Below are 19,658 nucleotides of genomic sequence, written 5' to 3' on the forward strand. Positions count from 1 at the left end.
CCACCAAAGTCACCCAGTACCAGCAGTAACCACCAGAGGGAGCCCACAAACAGAATCCACAACAGTACCCCCCCCTTGAGGAGGGGTCACCGAACCCTCACGAGAACCCCCAGGGCGATCAGGGTGAGCTCTATGGAAGGCGCGGACCAAATCAGTCGCATGAACATCGGAGGCGACCACCCAGGAATTATCCTCCTGACCATAACCCTTCCACTTAACCAAATACTGGAGTTTGCGTCTGGAAACACGAGAATCCAAGATCTTCTCAACAACATACTCCAATTCTCCCTCCACCAGCACCGGAGCAGGAGGCTCAACCGAAGGAACAACGGGCACCTCATACCTCCGCAACAACGACCGATGGAACACATTATGAATAGCAAACGATGCTGGGAGATCCAAACGAAAAGATACAGGGTTAAGAATCTCCGAGATTCTATAAGGACCGATGAACCGAGGCTTGAACTTAGGAGAAGAGACCTTCATAGGGACAAAACGAGAAGACAACCACACCAAATCCCCAACAAGAAGTCGGGGACCCACGCGGCGACAGCGATTAGCAAACTGCTGAGTCTTCTCCTGAGATAACTTCAAATTGTCCACCACCTGATTCCAAATCTGATGTAGCCTGTCCACCACCATGTCCACTCCAGGACAATCCGAAGACTCCACCTGACCAGAGGAAAAACGAGGATGAAACCCCGAATTACAAAAAAAAGGAGAGACCAACGTGGCAGAACTAGCCCGATTATTAAGAGCAAATTCGGCCAGTGGCAAAAAAGCAACCCAGTCATCTTGATCAGCAGAAACAAAACACCTCAAATAAGTTTCCAAGGTCTGATTAGTTCGCTCCGTCTGGCCATTCGTCTGAGGATGGAATGCAGACGAGAAAGACAAATCAATGCCCATCTTGGCACAAAACGTCCGCCAAAATCTAGACACAAACTGGGATCCCCTATCAGAAACGATATTCTCCGGAATCCCATGCAAACGAACCACGTTCTGAAAAAATAAAGGGACCAACTCAGAGGAGGAAGGCAACTTAGGCAAGGGCACCAAATGAACCATCTTAGAAAAGCGGTCACACACAACCCAGATAACGGACATTTTCTGTGAAACCGGGAGATCAGAAATAAAATCCATGGAAATGTGCGTCCAAGGCCTCTTCGGGATGGGCAAGGATAACAACAACCCACTGGCCCGAGAACAGCAAGGTTTAGCTCGAGCACACACTTCACAAGACTGCACAAAGGTACGCACATCCCTAGACAAGGAAGGCCACCAAAAAGACCTGGCCACCAAGTCTCTAGTACCAAATATTCCAGGATGACCAGCCAACACAGAAGAATGGACCTCGGAGATGACTCTACTGGTCCAATCATCCGGAACAAACAGTCTTTCTGGTGGACAACGATCCGGTTTATCCACCTGAAACTCCTGCAATGCACGTCGCAAGTCTGGGGATACGGCGGACAATATTACCCCATCCCTAAGGATACCAGTAGGCCCAGAGTCTCCAGGAGAGTCAGGCACAAAACTCCTGGAAAGAGCATCTGCCTTCACATTCTTTGAACCTGGCAGGTATGAAACCACGAAATTGAAACGAGAAAAAAACAACGACCAACGAGCCTGTCTAGGATTCAAACGCCTGGCAGACTCAAGGTAAATGAGATTCTTGTGATCAGTCAAGACCACCACACGATGTTTAGCACCCTCAAGCCAATGACGCCACTCCTCAAATGCCCACTTCATGGCCAAAAGCTCCCGATTACCCACATCATAATTGCGCTCGGCGGGCGAGAATTTTCTAGAGAAGAATGCACATGGCTTCATCACCGAGCCATCAGAACTTCTCTGTGACAAAACCGCCCCCGCTCCAATCTCGGAAGCATCAACCTCAACCTGAAAAGGAAGTGAAACATCTGGTTGACACAACACAGGAGCAGAAGAAAACCGGCGCTTAAGTTCCTGAAAGGCCCCCACAGCCGCAGGAGACCAATCAGCAACATCAGCACCCTTTTTAGTCAAATCAGTCAAAGGTTTAACAATACTGGAAAAATTTGCAATGAACCGACGATAAAAATTAGCAAACCCCAAAAACTTCTGTAGGCTCTTAACAGATGTAGGTTGTGTCCAGTCACAAATTGCCTGAACCTTGACGGGATCCATCTCAATAGTAGAAGGAGAAAAAATGTACCCCAAAAAAGAAATCTTCTGGACTCCGAAGAGACACTTTGAGCCCTTCACAAACAGAGAATTGGCCCGCAGAACCTGAAACACCTTCCTGACCTGTAGAACATGAGACTCCCAGTCATCAGAAAACACCAAAATATCATCCAAATACACAATCATAAACTTATCCAGATATTCACGGAAAATATTGTGCATAAAGGACTGAAAGACTGACGGAGCATTGGAGAGTCCAAAAGGCATTACCAAATACTCAAAATGGCCCTCAGGCGTATTAAATGCGGTTTTCCACTCATCACCTTGTTTTATCCGCACCAGATTATACGCACCGCGAAGATCCATCCTAGTGAACCACCTATCCCCCTTAATGCGAGCAAACAAGTCAGTCAATAATGGCAATGGATACTGATATTTGACTGTAATCTTATTCAGAAGGCGATAATCTATACAAGGCCTCAGGGAACCATCTTTTTTTGCCACGAAAAAAAAAACCTGCTCCCAGAGGGGACGAAGATGGACGAATATGTCCCTTTTCCAAGGACTCCTTAATATAATTCCGCATAGCAGTATGCTCTGGCTGTGACAGATTAAATAAACGACCCTTAGGGAACTTACTGCCAGGAATCAATTCTATAGCACAGTCACAATCTCTATGAGGAGGGAGCGAATTGAGCTTAGGCTCCTCAAAAACATCCCTATAGTCAGACAAAAAATCAGGGATCTCAGAAGGAGTAGATGAAGCGATTGAAATCGGAGGTGCATCATCATGAACCCCCTGACATCCCCAGCTTAACACAGACATTGTTTTCCAGTCCAGGACAGGATTATGAGTTTGTAACCATGGCAGACCCAGCACTAGTACATCATGTAAATTATACAGTACAAGGAAGCGAATCACCTCCTGATGAACGGGAGTCATGCGCATGGTCACTTGTGTCCAATACTGCGGTTTATTCATAGCCAATGGTGTAGAGTCAATTCCCTTCAGAGGAATAGGAACTTCCAGAGGCTCCAGACTAAAACCGCAGCGTTTAGCAAATGACCAATCCATAAGACTCAGGGCAGCGCCCGAATCCACATAAGCATCAACGGAAATGGAAGACAGTGAAAAAATCAGAGTCACAGACAAAATGAACTTAGGCTGCAGAGTACCAATGGCAAAAGATTTATCAAGCTTTTTTGTGCGTTCAGAGCATGCTGATATAACATGAGCCGAATCACCACAATAAAAACACAATCCATTTTTCCGCCTATAATTTTGCCGTTCACTTCTGGACTGAATTCTATCACATTGCATAGTCTCAGGTGCCTGTTCAGAAGATACCGCCAACTGGTGCACAGGTTTGCGCTCCCGTAAACGCCGATCAATCTGAATGGCCATAGCCATAGACTCATTCAGACCTGTAGGCGTAGGGAACCCCACCATAATATCCTTAATGGCCTCAGAAAGACCATTTCTGAAGTTTGCAGCCAGGGCGCACTCATTCCACTGAGTAAGCACCGACCATTTCCGAAATCTTTGACAATATATTTCCGCTTCATCATGCCCCTGAGAGAAGGCTAACAAAGCCTTTTCAGCCTGAATCTCCAGGTTGGGTTCCTCATAGAGCAATCCCAATGCCAGAAAAAACGCATCCACACTGAGCAATGCAGGATCCCCTGGTGCCAATGCAAATGCCCAATTCTGAGGGTCGCCCCGCAGGAAAGATATTACAATCCTGACCTGTTGAGCAGGGTCTCCAGAGGAGCGAGATTTTAAAGAAAGAAACAATTTACAATTGTTCCTGAAATTCAGGAAGGTAGATCTATCTCCAGAGAAGAACTCTGGAATAGGAATTCTAGGTTCAGACATGGGAGTGTGAACAACAAAATCCTGTATGTTTTGAACTTTTGCCGCGAGATTACTCAGGCTGGAAGCCAAACTCTGGACATCCATGTTAAACAGCTAAGATCAGAGCCATTCAAGGGTTAAGAGGAGGTAAGAAGCAGCTAGACAGCAATTAAGGGCTAGGCAGCAAAACTCTGAAGGGAAAAAAAAAAAAAATTTCCCTTAAACACTTCTTTTTCTCCTGCTTCAGCCCAAACAATTAACACTTTGTGGGCCGGCTATACTGTCATGAATCCCCAATGGCTAGGGATAGCACAGGACAAGCAAGGTACAAATATATAACGGACGAGCTCTAGGGTGATGGAACCTGGGCTGACCGCTGCCCTACGCCTGACAAACGCAACTAGAGATAGCCAGAGAGCGTGCCTACGTTGGTTCTAGACGCCACGCACCAGCCTAAGAGCTAACTAGTACTGCAGAGAAAATAAGACCTCACTTGCCTCCAGAGGAACGAACCCCAAAAGGTATAGTTGCCCCCCACATGTATTGACGGTGAAATGAGAGGAAGGCACACACATAGAGATGATATATATAGGTTTAGCAAATTGAGGCCCGCTGTAAACTAGAAAGCAGAACGATACAAAAGGGGTCTGAGCGGTCAGCAAAAAACCCTAATCAAAAAAACCATCCTGAGATTACAAGAACCCATGTGCCAACTCATGGCACATGGGGAGAACCTCAGTCCACTAGAGCTACCAGCAAGCATAGAGACATAATAAGCAAGCTGGGCAAAAAACCAAACAACTGAAAATCAGCACTTAGCTTATCCTGAAAGATCTGGGAGCAGGTAGGCAGGAACAAAACAGAGCACATCTGAATACATTGATAGCCGGCAAGGGAATGACAGAAAGGCCAGGTAAAATAGGAAACACCCAGCCTCTGATGGACAGGTGGAAACCAAAGGCCGCAACCCACCAAAGTCACCGAGTACCAGCAGTAACCACCAGAGGGAGCCCACAAACAGAATCCACAACAGGCTGCATTATACTGTGAGTGGGGAAGGCTGCATTATACTGTGAGCGGGGGAGGCTGCATTATACTGTAAGTGGGGGAGGCTGCATTATACTGTGAGTGGGGAAGGCTGCATTATACTGTGAGCGGGGGAGGCTGCATTATACTGTGCATTGCAGAATGCTGTAGATAAGCCCCTGATGCCGGTGGCCGCAGTTCATCTTTGATTTTTGGGGTGACAGGCTCCCTTTAATACATTTTATTCACAGGTTGCAGGAGCTGCCTGGGTGGTGCAGCAGGGATCAGCTATCAGGCACCCATTGATGAGCGCTGCCATACACACAATAAGTCTCGCCTACCAGCGTCAGACTGCAGTGCCAAGTGCCCACCAGTAACCAACTTCAGGGCCCCACTTTTCAGCTACATTCAAATGTAACATTATCTTCAATCACAAATTTATGTAACAATGAATTGGGTAGATTGTTAAATGAACATGATGCTGGTTTTGTCTGTACATAGTGATTCAAGTATATTGCCTCAAGCACTGCTAATATAAGAGGGTGGTAGCCCCCTTTTGCACAGGGGCCCACCAGAGGATTCTCCCGTTCTTCTGTGGGCCAGTCCAAGCTTGTCGACTACTGAAAGGCATGCACAACATAGCATGTCCACCTCACCTGCTTCTCTGTCCATTTGGCTGTCCCTGTTATCAGGCTGGAAGCTGATGTGGGCTACAATTTCATCCCCTTATACCTTTTGGAAACTACACCCCTCAAGGAATTTATCTAGAGGTGTGGTGAGCATCTTGGACCCACAGGTACTTCAAAGAATTTTAAAACATTGGACTGGGAAAGGTACATTTTTTCCCAAAAATGTTGTTTTAGCCCCAAATTTTTCATTTTTTCAAGGGTAACAGGAGAAAATGGACCATACAATTTGTTGTGAAGTTTCTGATTACATTTATACCCTATTTGTGGTCAGAAACCCTTGTTTGGGCTCACGGCAGGGCTCAGGAGGGAAGGAGTTCTATTTGATTTTTGATTTGCAAAATTGTCTGCAATAGTTTGCAGACACCATGTCAGCAGAGCCGAGCTCCTGGAGGTAATCATGTGGGGAAGTGGCTATAGGAGATGTTATGGTGATCGGAGAGTGGGGACCACAGAAATGGGTCCCCGCATCTGTTCCTATATCGGCCAGCTGTCGGTGACTGCTACGGCATGGACCTGTTACTGTGGGGGGTTTTTTACACCCGCTCATGACGTACTATACCCGGCAAGAGGCGTTAAATGGTTTTCCACTGTTGGAAAACCCTTTTAAATGCCTCCAGCCTACTATATTGAATAAAAAAGTAGTTGCCCCCCCACACCAGAGGCATTCAGCTTCTCTGAGACATCAAAAATGTAATGTAATGACTACTGTGACTAAATGCTGCAGGTGAAAGAAGTAAGTATAATTTTTTATTGTAAGGTGTCTGCTAATAGATTTCACTTTCCCGAGTCCGGCATGATGTCATGACTACAACACATGCCACTTCTGCAGCCATTAGTCGATGTTGACAGCATGAGCAACTTACGGTAGCTCAATGATTGATTAGCTGCAGAGTTGATGTGCACCACAACCATGGCCTCTGCTGCAGATAGTAAAGACACCAAAAAAAGCAGCAATGAGACAGTGATGGACTCAAGGGCAAGTTCCAACTGAAATTATTATTTTAAGCCAGCACAGGCCATTAAAGACCAGAAATCTGTAAGGGCGAGCCACCTATGCAACAGTCTACTAGTGTATGCTGTGCATTTTTTTCACAAGCAGATTCGGTCATGGAAAAAAATTGTTCATCTGCACTGCCTCATTGAATAATATTGCTCCAATTGCGGACCAAAAATACGGTTGTCTGAAGAAGCCCTAAGAATGAGTTCAGACAGACATATATATATACAGTATATATATATATATATATATATATATATATATATATATATATATATATATACAAAGGCCTCTCAAGAAGATTTAAAGACAGGCCACAAGAATGTAGAGTTAAAAAACATGTATTTTTAATTAAATAAAAAAAAGGTAAAAACCTCAAACTCAAATACACAATCCAATCACGATGTAGAAAGTATCTCACAGATCTCATGAAAACATATACTAATATCTAGATGTCAATAACAATACAAAAAAGGCCACTAAGTGGCTGCGTGCCATATAAATTGACATGAATGATAACGGCAAATATTTATGAGAGTACCTAAAAGTAAACATGCAAAGTGCATAAGTGTAAATGTAAACAACCACAACTACAGGAAAAGTATTTGGAGGGCCACGAGTAAGAAAGTACCGAGGGTATAACCCTAACACCAGGTACTAAATAATACCTAACCAAAATGCCTGGACATAGCGGGTTGCTTTACAGCCATGGAAAGAAACCTCAAAGCATAATTACCGCAGTAAGATGACACGAGACCTGGGAACCCCTACGCGCGTATCGATGAAAAGCGGAAGTGACGGGCCTAATACTGTAACTAAGCAACGTAATTTGTGTACATCCGGATGTGGGGACCAAACTAGAATACCGGAAGTGACGACCCATGGTGATGTTTACTTGGCAACCAATTGTATGTGATGTGGGAACAAACCCAGAGCCGGAAGGACGACCTTTGAGGTTTCTTTCCATGGCTGTAAAGCAACCCGCTATGTCCAGGCATTTTGGTTAGGTATTATTTAGTACCTGGTGTTAGGGTTATACCCTCGGTACTTTCTTACTCGTGGCCCTCCAAATACTTGTCCTGTAGTTGTGGTTGTTTACATTTACACTTATGCACTTTGCATGTTTACTCTTAGCAGTGGCGTATCCACGTGGGGGCAGCCGGGGCATGTGCCCCGGGCGCAGCCAACAGGGGGGCGCCAGCGGGCCGCCTAATGATGCGGCAGTCCAAGGAGGGGGTTGGCAGGGCCAGGGAGCGGGGGCTGTCTAATTATACTCACCTACTCCTGGCGCTGTCCCTGCAAGTCCCTGGCTGCCCGGCGCCCCGGCTTCTTCCTGTACTGAGTGGTCACATGGTACCGCTCATGACAGTAATGAATATGTGGCTCCACCTCCCATAGGGGTGGAGCCGCATATTCATTACTGTAATGAACGGTAACGGTGACCGCTCAGTACAGGAAGCAGCAGCGCCGGGGAAGCAGGGACTGCACCACGCCAGGAGCAGGTGAGTATACGGGGAGGGGAGCGCAGCGCTGCGTGATATTCACCTGCTCCTCGTTCCAGTCGCCGCTCTATCTTCTGCAGTGACGCTGAGGTCAGATGGCGCTATGACGTAGTTAGTGCGCGCCCTCTGCCTAAACGTCAGTGCAGACTGCAGAGGAGGCGGAAGATGGAGCAGCGGCTGGAATGAGGAGCAGGTCAATATTGAAAGTGCCGGGTGCCTGAGCGACGGAGAGGTGAGTATGTGATTTTTTTTTTATCGCAGTAACAGCAAATGGGGCAAATATCTGTATGGGGCATCTTATGGGGCCATAACATTTGTGCAGAACTATATGGGGGCCATAACGTTTGTGCAGCACTATATGGGGGCCATAATGTTTGTGCAGCACTATATGGGGCCATAATGTTTGTGCAGCACTATATGGGGGCCATAATGTTTGTGCAGCACTATATGGGGGCCATAATGTTTGTGCAGCACTATATGGGGGCCATAACCTTTGTGCAGCACTGTATGAGGCCATAACCTTTGTGCAGCACTGTATGGGGCCATAATGTTTGTGCAGCACTATATGGGGGCCATAATGTTTGTGCAGCACTATATGGGGGCCATAATGTTTGTGCAGCACTATATGGGGCCATAATGTTTGTGCAGCACTATATGGGGGCCATAATGTTTGTGCAGCACTATATGGAGGCCATAATGTTTGTGCAGCACTATATGGGGGCCATAACCTTTGTGCAGCACTATAACGGGGCAAGTGTCTTTATGGAGCATCTATGGGGCCATAACATTTGTGCAGCACTATATGGGGCAAGTGTCTGTATGGAGCATCTTATGGGGCCATAACATTTGTGCAGCACTGTATGGGGCAAGTGTCTGTATAGAGCATCTTATGGGGCCATAACGTTTGTGCAGCACTGTATGGGGCAAGTGTCTGTATGGAGCATCTTATGGGGCCATAACGTTTGTGCAGCACTATATTGGGCAAATGTGTCTATGGAGCATCTTATGGGGCCATTATTAACCTTTATGCAGGATTATATGGAGCTCCTGATTCAATATGGATATTCAAAAACAATTAACCTACTGATGTCTCAATTAATTTTACTTTTATTGGTATCTATTTTAACATTATGGAGATTCAGGAATGTACCTTGGCTTGATCATACAGTTTCAATAGTTAGGGTTCAAATGGGGGAGGTTTTTTTTTTGGGGGGGGCACCAAACTGATCCTTTGCCCTGGGTGCTGGAAAGGCTAGATACACCTCTGACTTTTAGGTACTCTCATACATGTTTGCCGTTATCATTCATGTCAATTTATATGGCACACAGCCACTTAGTGGCCTGCTAAAATATATTTTTTGTATTGTTATTGACATCTTGATATTAGTATACTAGACTGTGGCCCGATTCTAATGCATCGGGTATTCTAGAATATGCATGTCCCCGTAGTATATGGACAATGATGATTCCAGAATTCGCGGCAGACTGTGCCCGTCGCTGATTGGTCGAGGCAACCTTTATGACATTATCGTCGCCATGGCAACCATTATGACATCTACGTCGATACTGTGCCCGTCGCTGATTGGTCGAGGCCTGGCGGCCTCGACCAATCAGAGACGCGGGATTTCCATTATGACATCATCGTCGCCATGCTATGCCCGTCGCTGATTGGTTGAGGCCTGGCGGCCTCGACCAATCAGAGATGCGGGATTTCCAGGACAGACAGACAGACAGACAGACAGACAAACCCTTAGACAATTATATATATAGATGTTTTCATGAGATCTGTGGTAGATCGGAGGTACTTTCTACATCGTGATTGGATTGTGTATTTGAGTTTGAGGTTTTTACCTTTTTTTTTATTTAAATAAAAATACATGTTTTTTTTTTAACTCTACATTCTTGTGGCCTGTCTTTAAATCTTCTTGAGAGACATTTGTGTGTTTATCATATCTGAATGTGTTATCTTCATATGTATATGGACTAATATGTATAGACATACAGTATATATACCCCTTTCTGACATTTGTCAGACTCATAATACTTCCCTGTGCCTATCTGATGAGGGATGGCTTATTACGTCATCACAATCGCCCGCGCACAGGTGCTGTGCCCGGGTGATTGCCGCTGGGTGTCAGCTGATTCTGACACCTGGCACTAAGTGCCAGGAGCAGTCACGCACTGCTCCCAGCACTTAAACTCCCTATATGCTGCGATTAAACGCGATCACAGCATTCCTAGAGCCGGCAGGGGGATGTCAGCTCCTCCGCCTTTGGCTCGGAGACCCGGAGGCATGACACTGGGTCCCAATTGTTGCCATGGTGTTATGACGACATCCAGGTCACTAGAGCTAGGAAAGTTGCTGATCATGTGCAGTGCATGATCAGCAACTTTCTCTGTCAGTGCAGAGCTGACAGTTCCTACAGCATGGGGATGCTGCTGCATCCCCATGCTGTACAAGTGATCAGCCTGCAAAAAATCATAGTCTCATAGTGGGACAAAGTAAAAAAGTAAACAATCTTTTTAAATGATTGTAAATATATATGTGGCTATATACATATATATATATATATATATATATATATATATATACTAGATGGTAGCCCGATTCTAACGCATCGGGTATTCAAGAATATGTATGTAGTTTATTTATGAAGATTTTAGAATAATACATTGAATACACAGGATTCGGCTGGCTGCGACCAATTAGCGAAGCTTGGTTCAAATCCCGCGCCAAGTCGCGGCCGGACTGCGCCTGTCACTGATTGTTTGTCGCCGGCCATGTAGTATATAACAGCCCACGTAGTAAATAGCACAGCCACGTAGTATATTGCACAGCCACGTAGTATATTGCACAGCCACGTACTATATAGCCCAGCCACGTAGTATATAGCACAGCCACGTAGTATATAGCACAGCCCACGGATTATATAGCACAGCCCACGGAGTATATAGCACAGCCATGTAGTATATAACACAGCCCACGGGGTATATAGCACAGCCATGTAGTATATAGCACAGCCCACTGAGTGTATAACAGCCCACATAGCATATAAAACAGCCACGTAGTTTATAACAGCCCACGTAGCATATAACACAGCTCACATAGTATATAACTGCCCATGCACGCAGTATATAACACAGCCCACATAGTGTATAACACAGGCCACGTAGTGTATAATACAGCCCACGTAGTGTATAACACAGCCCACGTAGTGTATAACACAGGCCACATAGTGTTTAACACAGGCCACGTAGTGTATAACACAGCCCACGTAGTATATTGCACAGCCCATGTAGTATATAGCACAGCCCATGCCGTATATTGCACCGCCCACGTAGTACATTGCACAGTCCACGTAGTATATTGCACAGCCCACGTAGTGTATAGCACAGCCCACGTAGTATATTGCACAGCCACGTAGTATATTGCACAGCTCACATAGTATATTGCACAGCCCACGTATTATATTGCACAGCCCGCATAGTATATAGCAATGTGGGCATCATATCCCTGTTAAACAAAATAATTAAAATAAAAAATAGTTATATACTTGCCTTCCGTTGGCCCCGGATCCAGGCGAAGCGGTTACCGACGCTCCTCGCGCGCTCCGGTCTCAAGAGTGCATTGCGGTCTCGCGAGATGATGACGTAGCGGTCTCGCGAGACCGCTACTTCATCATCTCGTGAGACCGCAATGCATGGAGCGGTCACCGGAGCGTCGCGAGGAGTGAGAAAGGCCGGTTCTGTATCCGAGGGGCCGATGGACGGTGAGTATATAACGATTTTTTATTTTTTTAAATTATTTTTAACAGATCTTTTAACTATTGATGCCGCATAGGCAGCATCAATAGTAAAAAGTTGGTCACACAAGGTTAATAGCAGCGGTAACGGAGTGCGTTACCCGCGGCATAACGCGGTCCGTTACCGCTGCCATTAACCCTGTGTGAGCGCTGACTGGAGGGGATTATGGAGCGGGCACTGACTGCGGGGAGGAAGGAGCAGCCATTTTGCCGCTGGACTGTGCCCGTCGCTGATTGGTCGTGGCCGTTTTGCCGCGACCAATCAGCGACTTGGATTTCCATGACAGACAGAGGCCGCGACCAATGAATATCCGTGACAGACAGACAGACAGAAGGACAGACAGAATTGACGGAAGTGACCCTTAGACAATTATATAGTAGATATATATATACAGGGGTTGGACAAAATAATGGAAACACCTAACGTTTTGGCATCATAATCTTCGAACATGTTATAAACATGTAAACTGTGACATATGGTAATGTTATGTAGTTGATTATTTGTGTTATGTGATATGTGTATGTAAATTAACTGTTTGTTTTGCAGAAATGTAAGAACATTGATGAGAACCTGATACCAATGGCAGACCTCTCGGATTTTCAAAGAGGCCAAATTGTTGGTGCTCGTATGACAGGCGCTAGTGTAACAGAAAGTGCCCAAATGCTTGGCGTGTCAAGAGGTACTGTCTCCAAAGTAATGACTGCGTTTGAAAGAGAAGGAAAAACGTCTGCAGCAAAGCACAGGTCCGGCCGAAAGTCAAAGTTGACTGAGAGAGACCGTCGGACTCTAAAGCGAATTGTGAGAGAGGATCACAAGACCATGGCTCCGAAAATCACTGCTGAGCTCAATGAACACCTACAGAACCCAGTTTCCACGAAAACTGTTCGTCGTGAGCTGCACAAATCTGGATTCCACGGAAAAGCTGCAATTAGAAAACCGCTGCTCTCAATGACAAATGTTTCCAAGTGTTTAGAGTGGTGTAGAAACCTCCTGAATTGGTCCCTCGAGCAGTGGAAACATGTGATATTCTCAGATGAATCATCGTTTACCCTATTTCCGACCTCCGGCCGAGTGTACATTTGGAAACAGCCGAAAGAAGCATTCCATCCAGACTGCCTTCTCCCAACCATAAAACATGGCGGAGGTTCTGTGATGATCTGGGGTGCTATTTCGTGGAGATCCACCGGGCCAATGATATCCCTTCATGGAAGAATTAACAGCCGAGATTATTTAGGCATTTTGGGCGACCAAGTGCATCCAATGGTTCAATCACTGTTCCCGGAGGGGAACGCCATCTTTCAGGATGATAATGCACCAATTCATACAGCTAAAGTCGTTAAAGCATGGCACGAGGAACATTCTAATGAAGTTGAGCATCTCATCTGGTCCCCACAATCCCCAGACCTCAACATTATTGAGCATTTATGGTCGATTTTAGAGATTGAGGTTAGACGTCGACTTCTGCCACCATCGTCACTCAAAGAACTGAAGGGTGTTTTAACTGCAGAATGGGCTAAAACTCCTTTGGAAATAATTCACACCTTGTATGAATCCATACCTCAGAGAATTGAGGCTGTAATCGCCGCAAAAGGTGGACCTACACCATATTAAACTAACTTTTGTTGATGTTTACAGGTGTTTCCATTATTTTGTCCAACCCCTGTATATATATATAATAAAAAAATCTAAAGATATTGTATCTATAAATATTAAAAAAAAAAAAAAAACTATAAAAGTACACATATTTGGTATCGCCGCGTCTGCAACAACCTGACCTATAAAACTGTCAAACTAGTTAACCCCTTTTTTGTGAACAACATAAAAAATAAAGGCAAAAAACAATGCTTTATCATCATACTGCCGAACAAAAAGTGGAATAAAACGCGATAAAAAAGACGGATATTACTAAACATGGTATCACTGAAAGCGTCATCTTGTCCCGCAAAAAACAAGCTGCCATACAGCTCCAACAACAGAAAAATTAAAAAGTTAGAGCTATGAAAATAAAGCAATGCAAAAAGAATTATTTTTTCTATAAAATATTTTTTATTGTGTAAAAGCGCCAAAACATAAAAAAATGTAAATAAGGTATCGCTGTAATTGTACTGACCTGAATAAAACTGCCTGATCAATTTTACCACACACAGAACAGCACAACCCCCCCAAAAAAATTCCTAAATTGCTGTTTTTTGTTCATTCTGCCACCCAAAAATTGGAATAGAAAGAGATCATAAAATGACATGTGCCCGAAAATGGTACCAAGAAAAATGTCAACTTGTCCTGCAAAAAACAAACCCTCACATGACTCTGTGGGCCAAAATATGGAAAAATTATAGCTCTCAAAATGTGATGCAAAAATTATTTTTTTGCAATAAAGAGTGCCTTTTAATGTGTGACGCAGAGCCAAACATAAAGCCCAATATAAATCTGGTATAGCTGTCATTGCACCGACCTGAAAAATAAAGTCGCCTAATCACTTATACCGCACGAGGAATGGTGTAAAAAATAAAAACAATTCTTCACCTACTGTTCATTTTTTCATTCTGCCTCCCAAAGATCGCAATAAGGTTCTTCGCTTGCAATGGGGTTTCTGTGTAAATCTCTGAAATACATGATTCAGACAGAACCTCTGGTGGAAGATTCCCTATAATGAGGCAGATGGAGGCCCTGTGGACGCCGACTAACCTGTGATCCGGTGGTGTCCATCTTTTTAGGATTGCATATAAGTGCCGTCGGCCACAGTTTTGTGCACTTCTGAAAATGACACAGCTCAACAGAGGCTAGCTGAAGTCCAGAGTAACTCTGCTGCCTCATTATAGTGAATGGATCCCTTGGGGGTTTCAGCTGAGTCACCTCACTCAGAGATTTATATAGAAACCCCAAAGTGCTCAGCATAGTGCGCCAGATGTGATCCCAAACGTTATGTAAAATGTTCCCAATAAAAGCTTCAACTCAATCTGCAAATAAAGTAAATCCTCACTCAGGTCTGTCATCTGTTAATGGAAATATAGGGGACTTACTGGTAGCACAAAGGCTCTGGAAAACTGAAATGGCTCCTCACCCACCAAAAGAAATTCAGCAAATTCTCCACTCCCAAATCCAATCTTCTGAGCCCCAGTGTACTAAACCACATATAAGCGTCCACATGTTTGGCATTTCTGAAGCGATGAGAGCCTGCCTAACTTACGGGTACATGTCTCCATGAGCATAGGCTGGGCATAACGTACTGGTGACTGTAACATACTGGTCACTACTGCGTACTGGTCACTACAACTGCAGTTTGCAATTTTCACTCGGCAACATTCATTGCTGCTTGTTTCTGGAAAATACCCATGGAATCAAAATCGTCACTACACCTTTAAATTCCCCAAGGGGTATAGTTTCCATAATGGGGTCACTTGAGGGGGGTTCTGCTCTTCCAGCACTTAGGGGCTCTGTTTATGGAGTCCATAAATTGTTCTAGGAAAATCTGTGCTCCAGGAGGCAAATAGCGCTCCGTTCCTCCCGAGTCTCTCCGTACGGCTAAGTAGTACTGTACAGCTATATATGGGGTATTGCCATGTTCAGTCAAAATTGTGGGACAAATTTTGGTGCCAATTTTACCCACTTCTTTTCTGAAAATATAAAATCTGGGGCTAAAACAAAATTTTGGTGGTAAAAAGTTATTTTTTTCTTCACTGCCCAATGGTATAAAATTCTGTGACACACCCATGGTGTCTATATGATCACTGCACCCCTAGATGAATTCATTGAGAGGTGTAGTTTGTAAAATGGAGTGTTCTGTTGTTCTGGCACCTCATGGGCTCTCCCAATGGGTCATGGCACCTGCAAACCATAACAGTAAAATATGGTGCTCCTTGCCCTCTGAGCTTTGCACTGTGCCTGAAAAATATTTCCCGATTACATGTAGGGTGGTATTGGCACACTCAAGAAAACTCAGTTTGTTGTAAAAAAAAAAAAAAAAATTCCTGTCAGACCTTAGAAAAATTAAAAACTTGGGACTAAAACAACATTTTAGTGGTAAAAATGTAATTTATTCCTTTTGTCACCGCTCAGTGGTTTAAAATTCTGTGAGGTACATATGGTGTCAATATGATCACTGCACCCCTAGATGAATTCATTGGGCAGTGTAGTTTGTAAAATGAGTTCACATATAGGGGGTTTCTGCTGTTCTGGCACCTCAGGGGCTCTGCCAATGTGACATGGTACCCTCAAACCATTCCAGCAAAATCTGAACTCCAGTATGGCGCCTCTTCCCTTCTGAGCTTTGCACTGTGCCTCTAAAGTAGTATTCCCTACATATGGGGTATCGGCATACTCCGGAGAAATTGCACAACAAAATGTATGGTGCAACTTCTCCTGTTACCCTTATGAGAATGCAAAATTTTGGGGCCAAAATAACATTTTTGTAGGGAAAATGTGATTTTATTATTTTTACAGCTCAATGTTGTAAACTTCTGTGAAGCACCTAGGGGTTCAAGGAGCTCACCATTAGGGTTGATTGAATAACTTTAGATGTTTGTTGGGCTCTCCATACACGTGTTGTGACTGTCACACAGCCGTGACACATGCAGCTGCGGCACCAAACAGCTGATTATTGGCAGCACTCCAGGTAGCCGAGTTACCAAGGCAACTAATCGATAAGCTTTATAGCTATTCGGATAAGCACTTATTCAACCCTACTCGTCATATATCTAAATGCATTCCTTGAGGGGTCCTTTCCAAAATTGGGTCACTTGTGGGGTTCTTCCACTGTTTAGGCACATCAGGGGCTCTGCAAATGGGACATCACATCCGTTAATGACATTCAAAAAGTCAAATGGCGCTTCTTCCCTTCCTAGCTCTGCTGTGCGCCGAGTGTTTTTCTCCCTCATATGGGGTATTGGCGCACTCAAGAGAAATTACACAATCGTTTGGTGCAATTTCTCCAATTACCCTTATGAAAATGCAATATTTTGTGCTAAAAACATATTTGTGGGAAATGTTTTTTTTTTTCATGGCTCAACGTTATAAACTTCTGTGAACCACTTGAGGGTTCAGCGTGCACACCACATATATAGATCAGTTCTCTGAGGGGCCTAGATTCCAAAATGGTGTCACTTGTGGGGAATTTTCACTGTTTAAGTACATCAGAGGCTCTCCAAACGTGACATGGTGTCTGCCAATTGTTCCCGCAAATTTTGCATTCAAAAAGTCAAATGGCGCTCCTTACCTTCCAAGCTCTGCCGTGCGCCCAAACAGTATTTTTTCCCCCCTCATATGGGGTATTAGCATGCTCAGGAGAAATTACACAACAAATTTTGGAGTCCATTTTTCCTGTGAGCCTTGTCAAAATAAAAAAAAATGGATCTGATGTAAATTTCTTAGTGAAAAAAAGTTAAATGTTCATTTTTTTCCCACATTCCAAAAATTCCTGTGAAGCACCTGAAGGGTTAAACTTCTTGAGTGTGGTTTTGAGCACCTTGCGGGGTGCAGTTTTTAGAATGGTGTCACTTTTGGGTATTTTCAGCCATATAGACCCCTCAAAGTGACTTCAAATGTGATGTGGCCCCTAAAAAAAAATGGTTTTGTAAATTTTATTGTAACAATGTGAAATTGTAGGTCAACTTCTAACCCTTATAACTTCCTAACAAAATAAAATTTTGTTCCAGAATTGTGCTGATGTAAAGTAGACATGTGGGAAATGTTACACACAAGTCATATTGAAGACATTTTACCACCATCATGAAGTACAATATGTCACGAAAAACATTCAGAATCACCAAGATCCGATGAAGCGTTCTAGAGTTAATCAGACCAGACTAGTATATCCTTTCATTTTTGGTTGTTGTTCACAGGCTCAATGGTTATTATTGGATCAGTGTTCTGTCCGATTAGCGCACTGCCTTTAAATATGGCTGTCTGAATGAGCCCTTAGGCTGATTTCACATCTTGTATTTGAAAATTGGACATTTTCGTTCCCAGGGTGCCAACCTCCGCTGTCAGGAAGGGACCTCTATAGGGTATGGCACATTCTATCTTCCCTAGTCCATTCCTTGTGCATTTAACAATCTGTGGTTGACCACTCGATCCACCAGTCTGTATATCATTGAAATTTACAGCATAGACCCTCAACTTTCCCTATTTTTTGGTTTTGTGCACTTTTAATCATTAATATTAAAAGGTACTTTTTTACGGCTCTTTGTTTTTCTTTTGTTTTTTTTCCATTTATCAAGACCATTTTTGTCAAACTGCTTGGATCTTAAGGTCCCCTAGTTAAGTCTGCACAGGGGCATCAATACATCCTAATGGTCATGGACTATGCGACCTGGTACCCTGAAGCAGTACCACTAAGGAACTCTTCGGCGAACAGTATCTCCCGGGAGCTTGTTCATATTTTTGCTATGACTATACATTATCTTTTGTCTTGCCGTTATGCCAAAAAGGCCATGGTATTTTGTTAAACCCCGTCATGGTTTATGCTGTGCTATAATAAACCAGCATATGATTGACCCCAGAAGTGTACCAGTGTCTACCTCTGAAAGCGGCTGAGTCAACCCCTTACAGTGGTTATAAAGTAATTGCATTGTATATATATATATATATATATATATATATATATATATAGGGAACCTGTAAGGTGATTAGTGCTGCCCAAGTGGCGGGCACTATAGAAACCCAGGGTATAAATAGAGCAGCATGGATCGCCTGACGGGTTCCCTCGAAAAAGATGCAGAAAGTCTTAACGAGATTGTAAAGGGCTATTATACGTTCAGCACAAAAGTCTTTTTTTATACTAAAAATTATACAATTTTGATATTGTCTAATTTTAACTTCAAAGTTGGTGCTTCTTTACACCATCAGTTAGACGTATCAATAGTAGAGATGTGACAATCCAATGTGAACAGTGATGATAGATGAAAAGGAGTTTACAGAACACTTTAGATAGCAGCTTGAGCGAAGCTTTGTTGTAAGCTGCACTGTTGCTCCATTTTTTACCCCCAAAGACCAATGGTCACACTAGCGCAGCAATCGACCTAGAAGCGGCTTCTCTCTGGCTTTGGCAATTGAACGTCCTTCTATACTTTAAACCTACAACAGGATAAAACAGCAATTTTTACAAGACATAATATCAAAAACCTCTTTAAAAATTAACAATGGAATGGTTACAAACAAAAAGTTGAGGGCTCGGGGTCAGGGTGTAGGAAACACAGTACATATGGCACAGAGGAATGTTAGAGCTGTAACTCGGGTGTTATATAATGAATTACACATTAGATAAATGCATAAAACATAGATATAGAACCAACAAAGTACTAAAAAAATAACAAGTGCATTCTCCCCTTAAAAGTAGTGCAAGCAAAACATACAGGCCTACTAGGTTGGCATTTCATAATTTATTGGCACTTAGTTGCACTTTGTTGGTTTTATTCATCAGTTACATATTTTAGACTGACTTTTCTTTTATGTCTTGGGGTACTCTAAGCATTTTTGTGCCAAATTCTTCTAAGCAGCACATATGGGTTAATGAATTTTGCACAAATTCAAAGATGTTCTTTTTTGTCTTTTGTGCTTTTTTTTTTTTTTTTAGAGTAAAAACTTGTAAGATCAAACATTGTACATACTGTAAGTCTAAAACG

Source organism: Ranitomeya variabilis, chromosome 1, assembly GCF_051348905.1.
Source record: "Ranitomeya variabilis isolate aRanVar5 chromosome 1, aRanVar5.hap1, whole genome shotgun sequence".
NCBI lineage: Eukaryota > Metazoa > Chordata > Amphibia > Anura > Dendrobatidae > Ranitomeya > Ranitomeya variabilis.